This window comes from Octodon degus, unplaced genomic scaffold (assembly GCF_000260255.1).
Source record: "Octodon degus isolate 3935 unplaced genomic scaffold, OctDeg1.0 scaffold00331, whole genome shotgun sequence".
Lineage (NCBI taxonomy): Eukaryota > Metazoa > Chordata > Mammalia > Rodentia > Octodontidae > Octodon > Octodon degus.
The window spans coordinates 305,558-311,886 of record NW_004524907.1 but is presented as its reverse complement, the minus strand read 5'-3'; the positions used below and the strand labels follow the sequence as shown (position 1 = coordinate 311,886).

Genomic DNA, 6,329 nt, shown 5'->3' with positions numbered 1-6,329 from the left:
TGTCATTTTCTTCTCTCTCTCTCTCTCTCTCTCTCTCTCTCTCTCTCTCTCTCTCTCTCTCTGAAGTACATAACTGACTTTATAAACAAAACTACCTGTATTCCTGTATTTCATTCCAAACTTTAATGAAATCTTCCTACTGTGTCTCAAAAGGTAAATGATTTAAATTTCACATTTTTTGGAACTACAACATAACAATAGCATGTTAACAGGAATATTAGTATTCCAGTACCTTAAAACAGCATGGACCACCCAAATAGTAGAACACTGAAAACTGTCATTGTAAGTCTTCTGTGAGTGATGGGGAGTTAATAAAGATGTCTACACAAGATGACAGAGATGTATATTATATAGACATACAGTTGCAAAAGTCGTTGAGCATGAATCCAGTCTCCCTCTGCAAAAATGTTGGTAACTGCAGTATGAGTCACGGGCAAGGCACAAGCAAAGTTGACTGATGAGGGTAGGAAAGATTGGAGAAAAGCATGGATGACGCCTGTTGTTTTACAGCCTTCTCCATTTACCCTTTTGACCAAAAACAGTTCTCTGGATCCCTTTTAAAGAGTTGTCTACGCCCTTCAGAGCTCACATTATCTGGGGTGGATTTGACTTCCCCTTCAATTACAGAGATTATGAGAATGATTGGTTCAGGAAGCATATAGAGGTCCAGGATTTCTGCTAATTTGGAGGAATAAAAGCTTCTCATTTAGACTGACTGAAGAGCAAAACTAGCAAAACTTTTAAAGCCATTGTGTGATGCAGGGAAGAGCTGTAAGTTATCAGGTAAAGTCTGAAGTAAAGGCAACAGAGTGGGAGATGGTGTTGCACGCTACCGAAGAAATCAGAAACCCATCTTATTGTAGCTATTTTCAATTACGGGAGCTAAAATTTCGTTTTCCTTTTTTTTTTTTTTCCTGTTAAGCCAGCCTGGGTGATTTTTTTGTCACTTGAAATAGAGAAAAAAATCAGCTAGGAAGCCATTCATCAGAATTGAGATGGTAGTAGGAAGAGACTCACTGGAGACATTTTGTGAAGGACAAAGTTTCAATCTCACATGGAAGAGAAATTGCTATGGTTGAAGGTATCCCCCAAAAGTTCATGTATTGGAATTTTAATTCATATAGAATTAGGAAGTGGGTCCCAATAGGAGTGTTTAAGATGGTTCTCATGGAAACAGGTTAGTTATTAGGTGAATCACTTTATTATGTAAGCGTTCTTCTCTTTATTACTAAAATATAATACCTGACAGCCACAACTCAAAGGGGAAGAGTTTTATTTTAGTTCACTGTTATAGTACTGGTCGGATGGCTCCAACGCAGATTACCATGGCAGGGGGACACAGTGGACGGAAAGCTTCTCATGTTGCGGTGGTCACAAAGCAGAGAGCAAAGGGAAGAGAGACAGGAAGGGAGCTAGATCTTTCCAGGTCATGCCCCAATGATCAGATTCTTCCAAACAGGCCTCTCCTCTAACAGCAAGCCAGCTATAGCAAGCAACTTTATAACTCAATCACCTCCAAAAAGCCCAGCCTATGAGTATGTGAGGACTTCAGGGAGACATCTGTGAACTAAACTTCTCTCGTCTGGAATGCACTCTGCCATGTTAAGATGCAGCAAGAAGCCCTCACCAGATGCCAAGAAGATACTTATGCCATGCTCTTAGATTTCCCAGCTTCCCAAACCATGAGCCAATAAACTTTAAGTCTTTGTATTTTCTTATAGCAACAAAAGACTTAAGGATATTTTAGCTTTCCTGTTGCTAGGATAAAAGACCCAGTATTTACAACTTAAAGGAAGTGAGGTGTACCTTGGTTCACAGTTTCTGCAGATTCAGTCCATGACTGGCCGGCTCAAAGACTGAAGTATCATCCTTGAAGGGCAGGGTAGAGCAAAGATTCTTAGTTCACAGGAGTGCAGACACCAAGCAGAGAAACAACAGCAGAAAGAAAGGAGCTAGTAAGCACATATAGTACCCAAGATCCATGATGTACAGAAACACCAGGAAGTATGCTGTACTAATGCCTAGGGGCTGCCAAGACAGTCATGTTGCCACCATTAAGCTTCACAACCAAAGAGGTATTATCCATGCTATCATATAAATTACTACCCCCTTCTCAAGAGAATTTTTGCAATACAATATCTGCAGCACCTTGTACAGGGTCAGATGTTAGACAAAGAAGCTTTGAAGTTTAACTGCTCAGGCACTTAAGAACTATGCATCCTTTGGCAAGTTACTTGTATGTTTTCTAACCTCAGTTTTTTAATGAAATGCTGACAGGACCTTAGGACCTAGGACCTGAGTTCCTATAATGATTAAATGGCATATTGTGTGCTAGGTTTATTAAAGGAACTCACCATTCAATTATCATTATTGATGTTTTTTTTCCTTTTTTCCAATTTTTTAGAGCTGACACTAGGGAGAATGTTAGAGGTGAACAACCAACTTCTTCTTTTTTTTTTTTCACTATTAAGTATCTACAATTGTACTTTGCAAAGGATTATATATCCAGTGACTTTACTAATTATGCACAGAAACAACTCCTAACAAGATGTTTGAATATGTCTTTCTCCTTTTCTCTTCTATTTTAATAGGAGAGATGATCTTTCTGATCCTTAATTTTTTAAATGTATTTTGTATAGAGTCTCACTATGCATCTTGGACTCATAGTGCTCCTCTTATTTTCAGCCTCCCTAGCACTGGGATTATAGGCATGCACCACCACACCTGGGTGTGGGGCCAGCACTGCATGCCTACAGGGAATGAACCCTCATTCCTTGTGCTTGCCTAAGCAGGTGCTTATTCCACTGAGTTATCTCACCAGCCCTCTGACTTTCTGCTGCCCAAGGTTTATTTTTCCTCCTCTTCCTCTTTTTCTTCTTTCTCTTTCCTTTTTTTTTTTTTTTATAAAGCAGTAGTGGGGATTGAGCCAAGGGATTCACACATTAAATAATTACTCTAACAACAAACTACAACCCTGGCCCTTTCCCTTACTTTTTTAGACAAGGTTTTAGCTTTGGGAAGATGGCGACCTGGTGAGCAACAGAGAAAGAGACTATCTGAGATTTGGTATCTAGACACTGAAATACAGCAATGTGAGGAAGACAGGAACGAGCTGGGACCCAAAAGGGATGCAAAGTAAGACCTAAAGCCCAAAGGGAGAGAGAAGAGAGAGACCTCAATTGAAAAGAAGGCAGTAGCATGTGAAAGCATTGTATTTGTCTCCTGAGTGTGAGAACCTGAAAGAAAAAATAAAATCTGGAAGTTACAATAGATACTGTGAAAAAGGAATGAACCTGTTCAAAAGGAGGGAATTACTGAGATGAGAAGGACAGCAGAGGGAGTGGAGGAAAAAGATGTGTCTATGTATGTAAGCAGGATGGCTTGGATAATTGTACTGTGGATTTCTGCTGGTCTAAGGGGAAGGAACAGTTAATGCTTTTTTTTAATCTTCTTTTTCAATTTTTTTACCCCTTTTCTCTCTTACTTTCTTATAAGTTTTTTTCTTTCTTCTTGCAATTTTGCCTGTATATATTTGGTAATCTGAACAACTAATTTGAGGACAACACTATTCAATATAACACATATTGTCAAATTGATATGGTGAAATTCTGTATCATTTGTAATTTTTCTGCTATAATACTTTTTTGTACTCTAGTTATTAAAAAGGAGGCGGCAGGCAGTACTTCTCTCTTAAGCCCAGACTCACTGCGTGGGAAGGGAGGCTCAAATTAGCAGGTGCATGGAGACTACTGGAAACACGAGAGGCCTCCTCAGAGAAATGCACCAGTAGGATGGAGCAGCGAGTGAGGCTGACTGTGGTGACTGGTGAGTTATTCAGGTTCAGACATCCTCCAAGAGAGAACAACTGGCTTGTGGCTACCTCAAAGAGATGCTAACTGAGCTCAGAACAACTGAAGACTCCATCTAGCAGTTCTCAGCGTCCAGGGAGAGGCTGCTGAGTACAAGTGGCAGGAAGTCAGGGAACTGAGTTCAAACCAGTAGGAGACACAGCCTAACAGCCCAAGACTAGGCTGATCTTCAGTGGAATAAAAGGTATAAGATTCTTGGGATTATCCACTAGCAAGCCAGAAATTTACCACTGACTTTCTAGGATTAATCAGTATGGATATATACTTTGTCTGTCCACAGTATCTACCACTGACAGCAGAGGCATGCCTTTGCACATTTAAAATTATTTTTCTTTTTGATTTCTTTTCTTGTTGCTGTTTATGTTTTATTTTGTCTTTTCTTGATTGTTTTTTCTATTTTTTATATGAGTGTAAACGTGGTCCCTACTTGCTTTGTTGGGTTGACCTGTCTTGTTTTTATTTCTTCCTTCTCTCCCCCAATTGACTCTTATTCCTGTTTCCCATAGTTTACATAATTGTCTTTGTCCTCCATCCTTATTTCTTATCTATTCCTATTCTTCTATTTATCTATTTTTCCCCTTTACCCAATTCAATTTTTCTCCACTAAAGATAAAATCATCATATTGTGGGCTTATTGACTGCATACAATTTTTTTTTTAAATGTCTCTCTGGCTCATTTTAGATTCTGTTATACAACCACAAATCTAGTTCATACAATTAAAGGTGGCAAATTAATAGTGCCTTTAGTTTGTCATTTTCTAGGCTGTGTTTGATGCTATTGTTATTGCTGATTGTACTACTTTGGCCAAACTCACATAAACAGTTGTTCTTCCAGGTATGCCAAGACTGAGACTGCTTAGAGGTCATAAGGATTAGCACAGGCTAGTTCCAAAGAACCTGGGTGTGAGCCAAGTAGGCAGCAACTTCTAACCCCTAATAAATAGAAGAGGTATGATCTTGCCACAGACTCAAAACCCAAAAGCTACCTACACCTGCAAGACACCCCTGAGAAGTAGTCATTTCTTAAGGGTTCCAAATGCTAGCAATAAAGCTTTTCACCATAAACAATTTACAAGCATCAACCTAGGAATTAAACTAAAGTAAAATAGAAAATGAAAATACACTTAAACAAGATGCAACCCCGGCGGCGAGGGCGACGTGGCGGGGCGGGCGTGCAGGCGGCGCTTCCTCCAGGGCCGGTTGGGTTGGGGCGCGCCGGGTCTGGCCCGTCCAGCAGGCCACCATGTCGAAGGTGTCCTTCAAGATCACGCTGACGTCGGACCCGCGGCTGCCGTACAAAGTTTTAAAGTGCCTGCAGCAACAAGTGCAATTATTACCAATGATGGAATAGGAATAAATCCTGCACAGACTGCTGGAAATGTTTTTCTGAAGCATGGTTCAGAACTGCGAATTATCCCTAGAGATCGTGTTGGAAGTTGCTAATATCTACTGGGAACATATGATTACCTTTCAGAATAAAAATTGCTATTTTAGTGAAAACAGGCTTTTAGCACATAATGAAGACACCCAAGAGTCAAGGAAATAATGAGTGGTGGCTCTTGTCCCTTCTTGTTTTTGTGTTCTTCATGCCAAGAGGAAGAGCCTATGCATGAACAGTGCCACTGCCATGGAAAGTCATGCTGTGGTGACTGCCGCTTCACCAGTAGGGAGTTCATTGATGGCACGTGGATCATGCAACTATTTTTTTACCTGAAAAATAGTTCTGATGATTTTGTGTGAGTACATTTGGAAAATTAAAATTTCCTAAATGTTATGTAATTGTCTCTGAGTTAAAAATGTACAAAGATTGATTATGGATCATAGATGGCAGTTTGCTTAATAGAATGTTACAGACTCATATATAGATTCTTAAATACACATTTTGTGATAAGTATAATAGACCTACCAATGAATATTTAACTGTTTTTGTCATGTGCAGCTTAAGTTTTCAAGCTTAATAAGTCATATAAGTTTTAATTAAATATCAAAGAACCAGAAAAAAAAAAAAAAAAAAAAAAAAAAAAAAACAACAACAACAACAAGATGCAAGCTCAGACTTCCAGCTTGCCAAAGGAAAACTCAGGTAGCAACGAAGTGGCACAGTTCAAAAGCCACTCACCCGGGCTCTCTGAAGTGGTAACAGCAGAAGTAACAAAGCAGATGAATGAGTCTCTAGAAAAACAATCAAATGAGAAAAATTTCTCAGATACCTACAGAGAAGGTGACCATATTTAAAAACATGCTTAATGACTCTACAGTAGAAACAGATAAGGAAAAAAGGAACTTAGGAAAATGATGGAAATATAAGAAATGGAATGTATGAAACAGATTCAAACAGATATTCCAGAAATTAAATTTCCATTCAAAGTATATGCATCAAAATTGATCCAAAATGAGGGCAAAATCTCAGATATAGAAGATAGGGTTGCAGTTAGTGAGCATAAAAAGAAAGATTTCTTA

General features: G+C 39.0%; 1 pseudogene; it reads left to right on the top strand.

Annotated features, from left to right (window-relative positions):
• Positions 1–5,040: 5,040 nt before the first annotated feature.
• Positions 5,041–5,403, top strand: LOC111814488 (annotated as a pseudogene).
• The last annotated feature ends 926 nt before the right edge of the window (positions 5,404–6,329 follow it).